The following is a 16,238-nucleotide window of genomic DNA, read 5'->3' as shown; positions in this document are numbered from 1 at the left end:
GTGCTTAGAAAACAGCCTTCAGAAGATTCTTATCAAGAACAATAAAACCTTGTAGTTACTACTGACCTGGGTTTCTGGTGCCAACTGCAGACAGACGAAAGAGATTGTCTCGCAATACTTATATCTATTGAAACCTTGCAGTCTGGATGGAAATATGATTGTTGTTAAACTCTATATTGTTAGAACTTGTTCATCCCACCACAATTAATGCAATGAGAATGCATCTGCACAGCAAGTTGTTTGATCATCATTTCATTTTAAATGAAGGATATAAAATTGCTACACTTCAGAAACTCCCTGGTGTTTTTGTTTTTTTGTTTTTTTTTTTTTATTAAGATCTCATTGTTCTCAGTGAAATTAACGATGACTCCTCCATGTTCTTGCCAACATCTTTTTCAATTGGAACAGTTTTTTGGGGTTTTTTTGTGACTGGCAGGAATTCTACACACCTACACTGACTTTGCTTCAAAGGGGTAATAAATGACCGAATGTGCCGGCAATAATAAATCTCACCTCTAATGCTGTTTTGGCTAGAAAAACACTATCTCCATAGTATAGAATTTCACTTTTTTTCACAGAAAGAGGATTGCCTTTTGTTTGATATGTTAGGATTATCTACTCTGATCTTGTTTGTCTTTTGAACGACATACAGTTCACTTCCAAGCAACTCAGAATTACAAATTTTGGACAAAATGATCTGTTTAATAGAAACCTATAATAGGAAATTATAGAATATATATATATATATATATATATAACTTCTAAAACTTTCAACAGCTGTTTAAATTAATCCAACACTTTGTCCTGCAAGGAAATCTTTTTTTTTTCTTTCTTTCTTTCCCCCTCTCCCCCGCTCCCTTCCCTCCCCCCCAAGAAGGAAAAGATTGTAATAGAAATAAACAAAAAAATCAGCTCCCAGTACAAGAAGAAATAGAAGTCATAAGAAACATGCTCACATGCTCAGTACAGAGGTTACATTTGAGAGCACGATGGTATTATTGCCTGTAAGTGGTACGGTATGATTCATCTTTCACTTGCATAGAAATAAACAGAAGGTAATAGATGTGTAATCAAGAGTATTTTAGAGCAAAGTTCAAGTAACATTAGTCCATATGCATGCATATATACCTATGAATATAAATGATATATATATAATATCCTTTGTCATTTTGCAGGAAAAAAATTATGGAGGCAATTTTCATCTTATCCCACCAAGCAAAAAATTTAATGATTCTGTTGGCCAGTAATGTTTTCATTTAGAAATATGCTGCGGTTTTGTGTTGAGTTCATTTACTTTTTGTTTAAAATTGCTTTTCATTGCTATGCTATGTAGTTAAACATGTATTTGAATTACAGTACAGCTTAGTTATGGAGGCTTCTATAGTCAGGGAATAAAAGGGTAAATAAAAAAAAAGAATATAACAAATCCATATGCTAAGAATGAATGCTCTGAAACTTTGCAACAACAGAAGAAGTGAAATGTGAATTCTTTCATTTGGAAACATTTGGAGAAAGTATGAAATCTGGGAAATGGCTACATTCTACCCTGTTTATTACACAAGCAAGTAATTCCATGAGGTTACACAATACACAGTAACACATTACCTGGGATCCCTTCACAGTGAAAGAGGTTTAGGCAGGAAACACCCTATAGAAAAACCTACTCTAAACCCTGCAATTCCCACATTAAATCAGTCTTCTCCTCTGGGAACTGAGACTTTGGGGAAGAGCAGAGTATGCTGTCATGCCTGGGAGGTGGTGGGGGGATTCTGACTGAAGCCTTGGAGAATAAGCAGAAATAATTAGGTAATAATTTGATGTAGATTAGCCACAGGTACAGTGCATGACCTGAGGCTGGGAGGAAAGGACAGGCCTATAAGAAGGGAAAATCAGTTCATATGTTAGGGAAAAAATTCTTTACTCAGAGGGTAGGGATGCCTTGGCACAGGCTCTCCAGATAAGCTGTGGATGCTCTGTCCCTGAAGGTGTTTAAGACTAGATTGGATGGGGCCTTGAACAGCCTGACATGATGGGTGGCAACCTGCCCGTGGAATGGGGCTGGAAGTGATCTTTAAAGTCCCTTCCAAGCTAAACCATTCTATTATTCTATACAAGGTCATTCCAGGAAGAGTGGGAACAGGTGGGAAGAGAGAGACTAGGGAATAAAGGAATGGAATTCGTAAGAAGTGAAATATTGGAATATAAGCTAATGGAGAGGAGAACTGCCATTTAGAAAGGGCATGGGTTATTCCGTGTGTCTCAGTCTTTAAGCCCTACATCCACACTCAAAAAAGGATATCCATCTCTGAACTTCTGGCTCTGTGGCACTCAGACCAGGCTTTTTCCATGGCCCTGATTCGAGAGCACAGCCAGATACAGAGTGTCCTCAGGATGCAGCAGGAGGAGATTGGCACTTAGGCACTGCTTGCCTCTGTTTCTGCTGATGGCCCTCCTTGAGACAGTATTTTTCCACTGGAAAGATATTTCTCCACTTCCTTTCGACTCACACATCAGAGTGTGTGGGATGGAAGCCCGTTCTCTTTGACAAGCACTTTAATAAGTTAGTCATTTATTTCCTTATTGTACTTTCACCGATCGTTGCATCCTGAGATAAAAGTGAACAAAGAACCTTATTATGCCTTTTAAAAACTACCAGTTATTTCTTGCTTGTGCTACTGTTCCACCAATTGCTATGAATGTGTGGGAGGAGAAAAGGGTGAAACAGCACTGAGAAGGGCTTAAATGACAGCTCACCATTTTATCTGCAGAACACAAAATTATTTGAAACATTTTTCAACTAGATTTATGTATCCTGAGTTGGATCAGGGTGACCTACTAGGGCAATCAGTGAAGGTACATGAGGGTGTAAGGCCCATGAATGCCTGACAAAATTCACACCTCCACAGTAAGCTTTGGGCTGAAAAACTTTACCATTCCCACAGTGATCCTTAGAGGTTCACCACAACTGAATTTGTTTAGAGCAAAACAGGCAAGGAATCCATAACTACCCAGCACGTTGAGTGTAAATAAATAGTGTTTTAAGGACGAGAGGAAATTAGAACTACCCACCAACACCTCAGTGGTACTCCCAAGGCACATTTCAGGTGTCCAGGCAAAGCACTCAGATACAACTGTGATGGCTCTTGCATCCATTCTTGTAAAGCTACTCAACAGAACTTCCTAACCCCTACAGCTCCATCCTGGCACCAGATCTTATTCATTTTTTCAGTAGATCTCAGAAAGAATTTTCTTTTTATAGAAAAGAAACATTTCAAGAAGGCTAATATGAACACAGATATAACTACTGAGTAAGGAATAAAAAACTACAACAATAATGCATAAAAAGCAACAAATCCTACAGTAATGTAAAATCCTACAACAGTATAATGCTTTTTTTTTTTTTTAATTATTATTAATGTATAGTGCATAAATCTCCAAACATTGTAAGAGTAAGTCAAATTAAGCCAGTTGAGAATCCACCTATAGTCTTTACGGGGTTTTAAAATGCACATGTATGTCTAACTGAGGTGTCTGTAATCCATTTGGACAGGACAAAACTTCAGTGGAAGTGTATGCCTGCAAGTAACGCTGCACATTCTCTGCAGGCAGCTTCCAAACCACAGTATCTTAGCAGCTTTCATTTTCCAAAACAAAAACCAGTAAACTATATAATACAGCATTCCTTTGCCAACATATTTTTAACCACTATGGTTAGATAAGCACAAACAAATCCAAATTGCATAAGTTGTTATTGGTTTTGTTTTGTTTTCTTTTTTTCCCTATTTTTTTTAATGTATATGCATTAGAACAAACATATTCATTTTTGTCTTATCCTCAGGGTGGAAGAATTACTAATACCACAGTACGCCACAAAGGAGGTTTATAGCCAAAAATTTCTATTATTTCATTGCAACTAAACTAGTTTTATTTTGGCTATTAGGTTTTGGTTTGTGTGGTTTTTTTCCATCCCAAGAAAAACAATGGAGCCAGCCAGCTTCATCTGCGGCAAGTCAATATTTTATTACTTGTGTTTAAAGTAAATTAAAAAAAAGAGAGGTATTGGTTCAATTTGAAACATAATCTAAAGTGAGAGTATGTATGTTAATCATCTTAGTTTTCACAAAGTATGGTCTAAAAACGTGTCTAAAACATTAGTTCTGCCTATTTGTCCTTTCAGCCAGTAAAACAGAACAGAACTATTAAGATGCTATTGCTAGCAATCTGAGTCAAGAGACTATACACTGCAATGTTTGTCACGGCAACATTGCCTAAGCTGACATGTAGGATATAACCAGTCAACTTGATTGTGACATTTATTCCCTGTTCAATATTTGTTCCCTTGACATAAAACCACCAGCACGTCTGAGAATGTTTGAGTACCAGCTTTGACTGAATGGAGATGGGCACTCAGCTTGCCCTCATCTGGTGAACGTTATATAAATCACCTCCTTGTGATCCTGATCAGAAGTTCAAGTTAATTCTTTGTGATTGTTATTTGTGGCTAAAAAGGTTTCCTTTTTTATGTATAGGAAAATATGAGTCAAATAGTCCCATTAGTTTACACAAGACATCTTAATAAACCTCACTTATAAAAATAGTAAAATATGTAATGAATCCACTTCTGAAACAACTGTTGTGTGATATAGCAGTGAGAATATTAATCTCACACCTCCGTCTTCCATCACCAGGCTTGTTCTCCCACCAAGACATTTTTCACCTGAAAGTAACAGTTTCAGGGGAAAGTTAACAATTTCCCTGTATGGGACTTGTCAAATAAAAAAATCGAAAACAGTCACATGAGACAGTGCTTAGATTTAAACTGATATATTTTTCTCATTCCCACCTCTTACTGAGGTTTTGTTGAGGCAGTAGTTGGTGAGTGGAAAGGATATTGAGAACATTTTCTGATAGCTGAGTTCACTATACTATGAATATGATGCTGAAGCTTGCACACGCAGCCAGTTACAACTCAGTCCTAGAGAATAGATCTCAGCTGTCTCCGGTCTGCTCATACTCACGATCTATTAAGACAATATGATGTGAAACAAGAACTCCTCCCCTGGCACAGGTTACTGCTTTGTACTATCATGTCTGGCATTTTTGTTAGTGAAATGTGGCTGCAGAGTCCAGGGGGTTGATGCTACATACGGATCACGTGCTTCTCATTTTTCTGCTGACAATAGATGGTTCTGCTCAAAACTTAACAAATTGTTATCATGATGTTTCTGTAACAAAACGTCTTTTAGCCATAGTAAGATGTAAGCTGAAGGAGCATTAGGTGTCTATGTTACAAAACAAACTGTGCCTTTAATTCCTTTAAGTTCTTCAAAAATCCTAGGCTTTGCTCATGTGATAACGGCATCATCTCTGTCTGTCACAATTTTCACAACTAAGCCCACTAATCCTGGAATTAGCTCCCACTAATGCTAAGATTCTGGAGAGCTTGATCAAATTTGTGTCTGTTTACCAGAAGGTTGCTTCTAGTGTTTTATCTTTGACACTGAATCCAGCCACTAGCAGTAGGCATTAACTTCCCATGAAAATGATCTGATTTTATAAGCCAAAATGTTGGTTTTTAAGAACAAGATAAACATGGTTTCAATAAATTTTATGTTCTTTTAAATTACTTGATCTTCAACTTGGTATTACAAGTCCTAGAATCAGCTACTCATTTAAAGCTCTTTCTTTAACTTTAAAGCATGGGAAAATTCCAAGTCTATTAATTCATTTGTTTCTTTAATTCTTCTGATTTCTTAAAAGTAAAAAATAAATAATAATAATAATAAAAAGTCTCAATAGACTCACAGAAATGGTGAAAATTGGGTACCTATGTTAATGTGCACTAAATTTAACATGTTATAGATTTCTAGCACAGTCAAGGAATTGTAATTGTTAATATTTGCCAGCTGGACAAGCTGAGACCTGGCATTCCATTACCTTACAATGGAACCAGCAAAGCACATGCTTGCAGCACAGCCAAACATTGTGTTTCAGAGTGCTATAATTGACATTTTGGCAATCCAGCTCACTTCGTCCAGGCAAATCAGTAAGTTCCTTGGGAAACCACCTGGCAAAATGTCCAAAGCTAGTTCCATGTTGCATTTGGAATGGAGTTTTAAATGCTCTGCGTCAAAAATAGCAATAGCCCTGTGTTCAATTACACAGTTTTGATGGGCTTTGGGTATAACTGACAAGCTCCTTTCAAACTGTCTACACACTGTCCATGTGTCAAGAGCTTCATCGATGTGAAAAAGTTGCCCTTCTATGGATGTGGCAGAGTTTCACAGATCTTCAGCAGACTAGGCAGATTTTCTTATATTGGAACTGCTGATTGAAGAGAACAGAAAGGATGGAGAACTGCTGACATAAAAGGATCGGGAAGTTAAGAAAATATCTATTGTTAGTGCGTGCTTCCATATGATGACATATCAAAGACAAAAGGAGAAACATTGACTGAGGCAAGCATAGTGTTGCCTTTTCTGTTCAGGAGGATTGTGATCTGTGGAACAGGAAAAATAAGAAAGAAAGAAAGAAAGAAAGAAAGAAAGAAAGAAAGAAAGAAAGAAAGAAAGAAAGAAAGAAAGAAAGAAAGAAAGAAAGAAAGAAAGAAAGAAAGAAAGAAAGAAAGAAAGAAAGAAAGAAAGAAAGAAAGAAAGAAAGAAAGAAAGAAAGAAAGAAAGAAAGAAAGAAAGAAAGAAAGAAAGAAAGAAAGAAAGAAAGAAAGAAAGAAAGAAAGAAAGAAAGAAAGAAAAGTTCAAAAATAGCGAAACATTTGCTTCAGGAGAATTAAAGTTACACTTTATTCTGCTCAAGCATCAAGGTGTACCACATTTATGTTGAAAATGGAAGAATGTTAGAAGGAGGTAACAGTCATTGCTTATTTCTTTACTTATGTATTTTTTTGGTGATTTGGGATTGAGACAGATTACAGAAAAGATGGTAAATTATCTTCCTCTTCACATCAGGTACGATTTCAAGTTTCTGACTCAAGAATGGCTACATCTCTAATGTTTTTGATGGGTCAGGACTACATTTCTGCTGCACTGTAGCAAATAAGTAGGATTTCAGAGAGCCCACACACTTTCATGGAGTGCAGCTGAGGTGAGGAGATAAACAGATGTGCAGCAGACAAGGAGTTTGCTGCACAGATCAATGCACTCAGAATTGACACCACTGACTCCTAACTATTTTGATCCTTTGTTATGGAGGAGGCAGACTTTAGGCAAGTATTTAAGGTACTGTTTTGCAAATAATTTGTGTGTGATTTCCTCAGAATGATTAAGTCCCACTGTCCAACTTGGATCAATAGAATTTAAGCATATGTCTTTGTGCATTCTGAGGAATTTTATGAATATTTTGAAAACATTTCTGGTTCTGCTGGTCAAAGGGCTAACACGGGAAAAAGTGTATTCTGGACAGGAAGAATATGGGTACTCCTGAAGGTTTTTCTTTAGAGATTTGTGCTCACCAACAGAGATATCAAGGAAAATACATAGGTTACTACAAAAGTAATGCAAAGTAATTTCCATGGAAATTGTAACAGATACAAAGAGCACAGTAACACTATTTGAGAGAGCAAATTATCAGCTACTAAACTGTCTTTTTCAACATAACACAGTTAGCTTTGCATTTTCACCAGTAATGAATGAGAACCTGCGTACTGAGCTCATGCACGGCTGTCTGGCGTGTGGATTGACTTTCAGGTCTCTATTGTGTCTTTATCTCCACTGCTGAAATGCACAATCCATCACCTCACTGTTTGGTCTCCATAAATGTTCAGCAAGCACCAATGAAAGTCAATGGGTGCCATTTTTTCCACATGAAGGAATTCAGTTCCACACCTTTGTTTCATAGGCACTTCCATGTCAGATGCCATTTTGCCAGACTGTTCTCTGCTGCTGTCTGTTGCATGGCAACAAAATGTAACATAACACTGGCCCCTCCTGCCATACCACCAGCATCCGCCTCTGATGTTGTTGGCCAGCATAATAAAATAGGAAACATTACTTTCATTACCTCAGATGATAATACAATCACAGAATGTTTTGGGTTAGATGAGATCTTCAAAGATCATCTATTCCAGCCCTCCTTATCAACCATAAATGTGACAATAAAACTTTGAGCAGGCTGAAATGAAACACTATTTCTAGCAAATGCTGTGTTTTTAGAGCAGGTTTTTATGCCATGTGAGAAGTACCATGTGCCGGTTTTACATATTCCTACAAATTTCCTAGGAGAAGACACTGACTGAAAATTGGTAGAGTTTCTTCCCTACTTTAAGGGAGATTGAATAATGCCCCTTGGAAACTTCTAGGCACCATAGCATTTTCTGAAAAGACTCTTTGAAGTTGTTTTCTTCTTGGCAGATGTATTATAAAGGCCAAATAACTATTGCTGAAGAGAAGCAACTGGAAGACATACAGAGAAATAAACCCATTTAGGGAAGTGTATTGCATATGGACAGTCTTGTGCAGAGGGAGCATAAACCTGAGGAGATTAGAGCATGCCTCAAGCAGAATTCAATAAATGTGTCCGTAGTTCATGTTTGGAAAGCATTTTTCTCTTCCCATGTGACCAATACATCTCAACCAACCCATTCTCCATCCGTACATATCCCTCTTCTTTTAACATTTCCAGCCATACACCTGCTCAAACCTTATTGCTGCTTAGACTCCTGTGGCATATTCTTAAACATCTGTGTCCCAACACAGTCTCCAAGCACTTCTGGTGATGACTCTATGCAAGACGGTCAGGAGCTATTACTGTGGGCAAACTATGGCAAGAGAACTTGCTAAGAGATGGACTGCATGGGACGGACTAAGAAATCCTGTAGTACTCGAACACATGGGCCCTATGCAGCCATTTAAACTACTTCAGCTTTAGGCCAGCTTTGTGTCAGCCTTGCACTTTTCTGATAGAACAGATGCTTGTTTTATGTTGTTTCTTCCATATTCTCTCAACATTGAGCATTCTGAAATTAACTCCATCCATGACAAATAAAATCTGACAGGATTCAGTGCATGGGAGGCAGATGTAAATGTACAGCAGCATTTTGACCAGCTGGATCTGGCTGAACATCGGCAGCAATGTTTCTGTCAAACTCTGCCATTAAAAGCCCTCACATCTTGTGATTTGGTGTGTGTGCTGCAGAAGCCTGTTCAAGAATAGCAATGCTCCTAAGTGAGAAGGAGAGGGCTGTAATGGAGCAGCTGTGGCAACTCAACGCAGCTTCATTTAGACTTTCCCCCTCCTACAGCAAATGCTAAATCTACCCTACTAAGGAGGAGTTCAAGCCATGAAGATATTCCACACAGAAGAGGATTATAAAGCCCCATGATGAGCCTGGAATGAAATTAAAAATAGCCTGTGCAATGAATGTGCTTTTCTTAGTCTGCTTTGAGATGTTTCATAAAGCTTTTGCTTCTTAAAGCACCACTTGTAATCTCTTGTGGATAGATCCAAAGTTGTCTGCTGTGTAACAAATGTAGATAGTTGTTCAAAAGGAATGCTGTTGTCTTGCTGGGGTCTTTTCTTTTTTTTTTTGTGTGGCGCTGGGGCGAAGGGAGTGTGTGTGTGCATGTGAGAATGTGCGTAGAAAGAGGGGACTCAGCCAGTCGATCAGATTTCATTGGGTTTCTAACTGCCAGCTTTAGACTAGTGGTTTTGGAATATTACTTGGGATCATTTCAAGTATTTTCAGCTTTGAAAAGCAAGTTGTAGTTTCTAATTAAAAGGGAAGAAAAAAAAGTCCCCTCCGTCAGTTAATAAATAATGGTCATTGACACTTCAGTTCAAAAAACAGGAAACTCTGGAGCTTTCCTTTCTCCCATATCAGCTAAAGGCTCCTGGCAAGAGACAGTGTCCCCAGCAGAGGACCACCTGCAGCTTGGGAGCAGCCAAGTTCCTAGAGCTGAGATAGAGGAATTTTATATATGACCATGATGTCCACTTCCACTCCAGGCCATCTTGAGACCAGATGCATCTTGACTTTCAAGATACAGAAGTAGAGGGTGCCAGATTTACAGTATAAAACACCTTCTTTTAGCATTACTCAGTCTATGGGATCCCTGGCTGCTTATTTTATTCACCATAGTATTGGAAAAGCGTATGGATCCTGCCAAGTTTAATGGTTTCATGTAAAACACTGACAAATAAGCGTAGATGGTAAATTCATGGGGAGCTCTCTTATGCCTGCAAAGTACCATATGCTCTTCTGCTGAAGTATATGTAACATATATCTTCACAGACAGGGAGAAGATAAGCTTAAAATTTCTTTTATTTCTTCCCTCATTCATGTCACCTATTCCATCATGTTGTGAATCATGCTATCCATGTTATCCATCCACTCATGCCAACAAGAAGAATAGATATTCAAATATATCTAAGCACAGACTTCCTTGCTTTGTGGCAATACAATTGATACAGGTACAGTCTTAAGTGTGTCTAATGCAATGTCATTCCCAAAAGTGTGGCATCTATCTAGATACAAAAACATTAGGCTGCTGAGGGCTGGTAAGCCAAGTGAGATAAATCCACCCAAAGATGTTTTTCTCTCTCTCTTAGTGACTGAAGAAGATACCTGGGCAACCACCTTATTATACTCAGTGCCCATTACTTAAATTCCTAAAGTTATAGATGAATCCAGCCCAACTCACTATGTCACCCTGGAGAATTCCTGCTCTTTCTTAGTAACATCAAAACTATTTTGCATACTGCTTTCAGAAATTTTGGAAAGCAGTAAGACCTTCATATCTTCTCCTGATACATGAAGTTTGAGATCCTTCGTGCTTGACATTGCTGGAACTACAGATGAGATTCAGCCTCAGTTTAATCAGGGGAATATTTATGCCAGTGCTATACGCTGTCATTTAACTCAGTGGTTGCTTAGAAATTTTACATTTAGAGATCTGCCTATGGAGAAGGTGAAATTTAAAAGTAGCACTAAAATTAAGCATGAGTAGAAAGAGCATCACATTCATTGATTTTTCTTTAACACAGGGTGGACAAGTGTAGATAGGGATAAATATTCTGAGCTTTGTACCTGAATAAGAGAAAGGTGTGCTAGTAAAAATTTCTCTGGTCTTTTAATTACATCTCCTCTCTATTGTATTTCTTTGATAATGATCCAAAATAATTTCAAAAATCTTTTTATAGAAATTTTGCATGGCATCAACTTTTCCTGTGACCAGCTCAAAAGACTACTGTAAAATGTATGTATGGAAACAATAAAGATCTACTGTTTTTTTATGGAAGAGCAATGCCATCCAAATAAAATCCCCCATCTATGGAAACTTTCATTAAAAACATAACCCTGAAAGACTTGGTACTTATAATTCAACAAAAAGAACCCTTGTTTTCCAGTATAAGTGTGAGTTCTGTCATGTCAAAGTTATCACAGGAAAAAAGGAGCTATTCAAACACACATCAGAGAGAACCCTGGATGTGAAGATAATGAAGGACAGATGTTATCTCATGGAAGATGTTGAGCTGAAGATTTTTTTGCGATGGAGGCTCAATAGTAAGTGCTGTAAGCATCATATGCTGTTGCAAAATTACTATATATGTTTTCTCTACATTCAGTAATAAGCCTGTAATTTATCAGGATCACAGAACTTCAGTGAGTACAGGCTCTCCTTTGGCTGCTAATGAGTAATAAACTATCCCCCCACTTTTTTCACTGTCTGAACATGTTTTAGATTCCTCATTCTCCAGCAGACCCAGGACACATCTAAGGAGCTGGAAGAGAGAATCATAGAATCATGAAATGGCTTAGAATGGAAGGGAAGATCAGATCCGGTCTGGTTAGTGGGGGAAAGTGAAGGAAAGAAGGGTGACTTGGCATGGGACAAGCTCACCTACATGGGGAAACTTACTGTTATTGAAGGAATTTGGTCCTGGCTCTAAAGGGTTATGAATGTCAGCGGAAGAGGCCTCGGTAATTCTCATCAGAGCTGAAAAGTAATTTCAGAGAAGCCCCAAATCCTCAAGCATACCTTGTGCCTGTTCACTGCAGTTAGATTGTTCTTTCATGTCTTCTGCACATGGAAAATTAATTTAGAATTACCTCAGTGAATGTACAAAAAAATATGATTGCTGAATAAGTGGCTGAAAGAAATCCTATAACTGACTATAAAGAATAAAATGCCCTTTGAGAAATAAACTTATTATTAAGGTGATGAAGTAATAATAATTCAGCAAAAAAGGACAACAGCAGAAATGGTAAAGCGCTATCATGGGTAAGGACTTGGCTATAAGCAAGAAGAAATAGGAGAAGCTTTCAGCTTGGGAATTTCTATTTTTAGTGAGCTGAAAAAGACCACTGCGGTGTAAAAAAATGTAATTTAGATCAGAATGAAACATGTACTCCTGGAACTGTCACACTGAGGATCAAAGCTGGCTTGCATTCTCTTCAGATGACTAAATTGTTTATTTTTCTGGTGTTTTCAATTATGTTATTGAAGCAAAAGACTTAGTTGCATTGAGTAATACAATGTTCATGGTGCTTTATTTGAAGAATTAGTCTGAGTCTCATAGACCATTATCTTTTGTGCTTTTCAGTGCCCAGACCTGCTAAGAACACAGCTGCTACATATCATCTACTGGTCCTTTTCCTTTTTTTCTTACTTTTTCTCCTTTATTTTTTATTTTTTATACTGGTGAGGAACCCTGTGAAAGAGTCTTTAAAACATTTAGCAGGGTTTTAGATAACAAAGTTACAGAGCATGGTTATCATGTAAGCTTACACGATAAGTACACTGGATTTGATAGGTAATACCTTGTACCAACTGTAATTGCTTGTTCTTGCAGATTGCAGAGTAATCCAGAAAGAATTCTATCGTCATTCTCCATTAACAGAAAACAGAAGAGGTTGCAGAGTGTACATTCCTTCTCTGATAACAGGCATAACAAAAAAATTAAGTAGGTGTGCCACAGACCTGTGTATTTCCCATAATACAGGCGGGTTGTTTCAAAGTAAAGACATCGGGAATTACTGTGGAGAGCAGCCCTGGAGCAGTGCAGCAAGTCCAGACAGGCATAGATAATAGCAAAACATATTTACTGCGTTTCAGGTGCAGTGGCTGAAAGTTTAATGTTGACATTTCACAGACTTGTTCAAGGCTATTATAGAATAAGTTTGAAATCTTCTTTGGCCTGGATAAGGTATTCCAATTTTAATAGAATTGGTTTTTCCATGTGTTGTCTCTTTCCCAATATCTATTCTATCATCTGTTAATTTGTTTAATTTTTGTGAGATATATTATCAAATACTAATTTTATTTGCATAAACCATTTCTCAGTTTTTCTGGTTATGTAAGAAAAATATCAATTTTTCCTATGCTAGCAAAACATGGTTTGTTTATAGGGAATGACTCAGCTTCATTTGCTGCTGCTGTACACTTATCAACTTCGACATTTCAAAATTTAATTATAAGAAAGATTCAGTACAACACACAATCTATTCCTAATTTATTAATTATGAACTGTGTGTTTAACAAATCTCTTGGCAATATGCTTTTTGTGATATATCTACATGTCTTAGAGCAAACATACAACAGGAAACAAAGAGGCTGCGCAATATAAGCACACATGAACACACGCCAATATAAGCAATAAGCAGTTCAGTTATGAAAAAAATAAATTAATTGCACGTTTGCAACTTACCTTAATATTTTTGTGCTTCGAAGGATGACTGACAATTGTATTCTAAGCAAGAAACTTCTTCACTCATATTTACAGTTCACACCTGAAACAAAAGAGAGAAACTTGCAGAATTGTTTCTTGGTGGTGATTGCCTCAGTGTTTTCCAGCAGACTGAAGACTTCTATATGGGTGAGTTGTTCCTGTAGATAATCTTTAGGATATTTATTACCACCTCTCTTGTACCATTACCATCTTTTTACATTTTTGTCACCATACAAATATCTGTATGCGGTTTGGCTGGGGTGAGATGAAACTTCTGCTTGGGAAATGGCCTAGGAGACCATTCTTCTTTATACACATGTGAAGGCATGGGAACAGAATACAAAAATATGGATAACAGTCCCAAACTGTTTTTGTTAGTACTTATTGAGTACAAGAAATCTAGAAGTTTAACTTTTTAACTTTTTAACCCTTATTTCCTGAAATTGGGCATGCAACAGATGAAAATACTGCAAATTTACTTATCTGATATTGATTAGCCGTTATATTGCCATTAATCACCTCATACAGAATCACAGAATCACAGAATACTTCAAACCTGGGCCAAGAGTTTCTTGTTGCAAAGAAAACAACAGCAATAACCCATAGTTTTTGCATCAATCTAAACCTCTCAGGTTCTTCTCCACATTTTCATCTATCTGAATGCAGTCTTTTTACAAGGTTCCCTGATTTGAGTCTTTCCATATGTTTTCAAATTAGCTTGTTTGTAATTGCCTGATGCTGAGAGGTTAGGTTCTGGTTCTAGGTGCTATCACAGAGGAGTGAGTTGCACAGGACCTGGTGGTGCCCTGGGGCTTCCCCTCTTTAGGTGCTGTCTCTGTTGAAGCCGATCAATTAAAAACACTTTATCTGTGGTGTGCCTGGGACTGTCTTATACACTTACAAGAGCATTGCCATGACTACAGTTTGAAGGCTGATGACTTGGTGAAGGAGAGAGTCCTGTGAATAACCAGACTGAATAACGGGATGGATTTGCTCTGTCCAAAGCATTCCTGTTTTGATACATCTGTTAATCTAGCAGACACGAAGGATAACTGAGAGAAGACAGAAGGTGTTGAGACCTTGACATTGCAGAACTTCTGGATGAACACTCTCAAAAACTGAGGACCCTCTTCATTGGCTGAACCAGTGCTGGAATCTGAAACAATGATTGTCTGTTTTTCTCTCTCTGTCACCCTTCTGTGTCTCTTTTTTCTTTCATTTTCTCACATAAAGTTGTTAAGTAATGCAAGGTTTGTTTTGATTTCTTATAAAGTTGTATCGTTCAGCCTCACAGTTTAAACAGATATAGCTGTAAGACTGCCAGTACCTTTAAGAAAATTGTAGTATGGAGACTCTCAATAAAATTTATGGTTGTTTGTGTTCCTTGAGTGTCAGTTTCACATTAATCTAACCAGGGGGGATTTGTGAATTTAGTCACACCTTCTTTCATTCACAGGCATGATGTGATACTTATAACCTTCCTGAGAGCCACTAGAGCCACCACCTTGCCTCCTGGCTAGCCTGAAAATGTATGGGCCAAACACTTGCACAAACAGGCAATCTTCAACAGCAAAATCACTGTCAGGCAACTTACAAAGCACACTTAATCAACCGAAGCTTAGGGAGTTTAGAAGAGACAAACTGATACATGCGAGACATTTAAAGCTGGCCAAAAGGGAACTTCAGGCATGGGCAGGGTTGAGCTTTTATCTAAGAGGTGTTTCACGTCTTTTGAGAAGAGGGACAGAGAATTCCCTTAAGATACATTTCATAGCCATTAATTATCTTCTGTATTGGGGCAGATGCAAAAGTATTTTTAAAAACAAAACAACAAAACCCAAAAAACTGTAATCATAGCTGAAATAAAAGTATATAATCCTCATTCTCATGTTCTCCTTACATCTTAGTTAGAATGAGCTTCTAAAATATAACTGTTTACCTTGCCTGAAAGCTCCCTTACATTTAGTGCATGGAATGAACTGAGCGAAGCCTTTGTTGAAGCTGTCCCACTTTATACACATTAGTAGCTGTATGAGCAGGGGCTGAAGTTTAATTATAGAAAGTTTCACACCCTGTCCCAGTTCAATGAATATTTAAGTATTTTTTTCACAGTGGAACAAGAGAGACTGAGAAGATATCAGAACTGAGCCACCTCTAGCTTTGTTGTTGTTAGAAGATCTGGCTTTAAAGCCCATAAACAGAGAAAGTGAAAGAAAGATCTGAATGTGCATGCTCCTATTCTACCTACATCCTCTCAGCATTGGCTTTTCAGTGATGAAGGGCAGGGCTTTTCCTTGAATAGAAAAGAGTTAATAGAGAAGAGATACTAACATATTTCTGCTAGGTACTAGAATGAGGTACTGACTTGTTTAATAATGTCAGCATTTAGACAGTAATATGTAACAATTTAGGACCTGAAGTTTGTGATAAGGAGTATGAACTGAATTGTCAGAATGATGAGTTAACCAGTGTCTCCGGGCTCTCCAAACCTGAACATTCCCTCTGACATAAAATTTAGTTAATGATTTAAAACACAGAAAACTGAGACCACTGAA

General features: G+C 37.6%; 1 long non-coding RNA gene across 2 annotated transcripts; it reads left to right on the top strand.

Annotated features, from left to right (window-relative positions):
* The first annotated feature begins 3,506 nt into the window (after positions 1–3,506).
* LOC107309145 (uncharacterized) lies at positions 3,507–15,066 on the top strand. 2 transcript variants are annotated; one of them, XR_001553092.3, is made up of 3 exons: positions 3,507–13,161; positions 13,738–13,830; positions 14,720–15,066. It is a non-coding gene; the product is annotated as an uncharacterized LOC107309145 (long non-coding RNA). The 2 variants fall into 2 exon arrangements; XR_001553091.3 differs by having other exon boundaries at positions 3,510–13,161; positions 14,723–15,066.
* Positions 15,067–16,238: the final 1,172 nt, after the last annotated feature.

Source organism: Coturnix japonica, chromosome 2 (genome assembly GCF_054131305.1).
Source record: "Coturnix japonica strain WE chromosome 2, WE-NBRP24, whole genome shotgun sequence".
Classification (NCBI taxonomy): domain Eukaryota; kingdom Metazoa; phylum Chordata; class Aves; order Galliformes; family Phasianidae; genus Coturnix; species Coturnix japonica.
Note: the sequence above shows the minus strand (reverse complement) of the source record. Positions and strands in the feature narration are given on the sequence as shown.